Here is a 2,500-nt window from a genome sequence, read left to right on the forward strand (position 1 = left end):
ATCCCCATCCAACCCCTAATCGTTCCATCCATCACTGTTAATCTACCAACCTGTCACTTCAATAAGTCGTGTGAAATCCCACATCAACCAAGGCCTGTTGGGAATCATAATACTTTTATCCCCATAATCTCGCGATGGTTTAAACACACAAAATAACAGACAAACCATTTTGATAAGACACCCCCCCCCCACATCCCCCTGTTACTCCGTCCAAACTGTTATCTATGGTGCGGGTATGTGGTCTAGTGGTATGACACTCGCTTTCGGATCGGAAGGTCCTGGGTTCGAGCCTCGCTCGACGCATAGTTGAGTCCTTGGAAAAGACTCTTTACTCACATTCTCTCACCGTAATCAGGTGTAAAATGAGTACCTGGCCGTTAACAACGTTGTCTTTGTCCGAAAAATTGTAATATCGCCTAACAGGCGTCATGTGTCGTCCTACATGTTAAATGTTGCTGTTGACCAGGGACTCCTTGTAAAGCGCTTTGAGCACGTTAAGTGGATATTGCGCTATATAAAAGCTCAATTTAGGCACTATTATAGACCTTAGCTGCCTACAATCCACACACCAGTCAAACTGATACCAAACTGCTAGAAATGTGGATTGTAACAAGTAATAAACAACAATGAATAGAACAGCATCAAAAAATAACAAAATACCAAACACGGAACGTTTCGGGCTCAAAACCCTTCTTCAGCCAACAACAAAAAAAAAACCCAAAAAAAAAAACCAATAAAGACATAAATAATACATGACTAAATTCCAGATTGTCCACAGACCGTCTTTATAATAATTGAGCTTTTATATAGCGCGATATCCACTAAACGTGCCCAAAGCGCTTTACAAGGGGTCTCTGTCGTCTGTCTGGAATTTAGTAATGTTTTTATGTCTTTATTGGTTTTTTTTTTTTGTTGTTGTTGGCTGAAGAAGTGTTTTGGGCACGAAACGTTCCATGTTTGGTATTCTGTTCTTTTTTTGAAGCTGGTATATTCATTAATATGTCTAAAAGTAGACGATCGCCTCGGATTGTCTTTATAATAATTGAGCTTTCATATAGCGCAAAATCCACTAAACGTGCTCAAAATTTATTTCGATCCAGTGCAAAATATTGTCCATCTAAAATGTTCAAGCATAATTGCGTTCTGCTATGAGACCTGCAGATATATGTGCAGATAGTATGCGCTTGGATAAGTGGCTCACAACTTTGCCATCCGGAAGTAACCTTGAACTTTTATAGTCTGATCAATACAGTTTAGTGAGAATTACTCATAAACGAGGATTGCAAAAAAAAAAAAAAATTAAATAACCAAGACCTGAGTGACGTCATCTTCATTCTATCTATACGTCATTGTACAGCAACACTTTTCCATCCTTTTATTTTCTCCCAAGCAAAGAGAGAAGAAAAACAAAATCACATGAAAACAGTAGATTTTTATCTCCTTCGTTGAAGATTGTCTGTTTAAATTATTATGGTTTGTCGCGGCAGGCTGTGTGTGTGTCCTCATTTTGATATTAATGAATTCTCCAGCGAGAAGAGACTGTTTTTCTCCACCCTGGAACATCTAAGAGATGACGAACTATGTCAGCCATATTGTGCATGACAGGATTCTCACATAGATTAAAAACAAAATAAAGTTGGACATTTATATAGAACATTTTCTATGGATTTAACATACTCAATGCGCTTCATTATGTTTAATTATTTTTTTAAATAGATCTTTTATATAGGACGATATCCACTAAAAGTGCTCAAAGTGTTTTACAAATGATCCCTGACCAACAGCAACACGACATGTTGAACGAGACATGACGCCTGTTAAGCGATATTACAACGTAGACAACGCTGTAAAAAGCCAGGCACTGATATAACACCTGAGTACGATGAGAGAATGTGAGTGAAGAGCCTTTTCCAAGGTTCAACTATATGCGACGAGCGAGGCTCAGACCCAGGACCTTCCTACTGAAAGCTAGTTTCATAACACAAGACCACATAGTCGCCCAAGAAAAAGATTTGGATAGATTCGTAGATACATACTACAAATCGCATTATACGCATCATACAAGTCTGTATGAAACATGGCCACAAAACGCGGGAAAGAAAGATACAGGAAATAAACCCTCCCAAAAAGTCAGTCTTCCTCTTTCCCAAGTGGGGGGAGACCGATTTGTCTTGTGTTTTTCACTCTAGCCTTGTTTGGTATCGGTTTTTTTTAATTGAGCTTTTATATAGCACAATATCCACTAAATGTGCTCAAAGCGCTTTAAAGGGGTCTCCTGTCCAACAGCAACATTTAACAGTAAGGACAAGACATGACGCCTGTTAGGCGATATTACATTATTTTTTCGGACGGAGACAACGCTGTTAATGGCGAGGTACTCATTTTACACCTGAGTACGGCGAGAGAATGTGTGTAAAGAGCCTTTTCCAAGGACTCATCTATGCGCCGAGCGAGGCTCGAACCCAGGACCTTCCGATCCGAAAGCGAGTGTCATACCACT

The sequence above is a fragment of the Berghia stephanieae genome, chromosome 14 (assembly GCF_034508935.2).
Source record: "Berghia stephanieae isolate SIO BIC M18660-M18661 chromosome 14, UCSD_Bste_1.3, whole genome shotgun sequence".
NCBI lineage: Eukaryota > Metazoa > Mollusca > Gastropoda > Nudibranchia > Aeolidiidae > Berghia > Berghia stephanieae.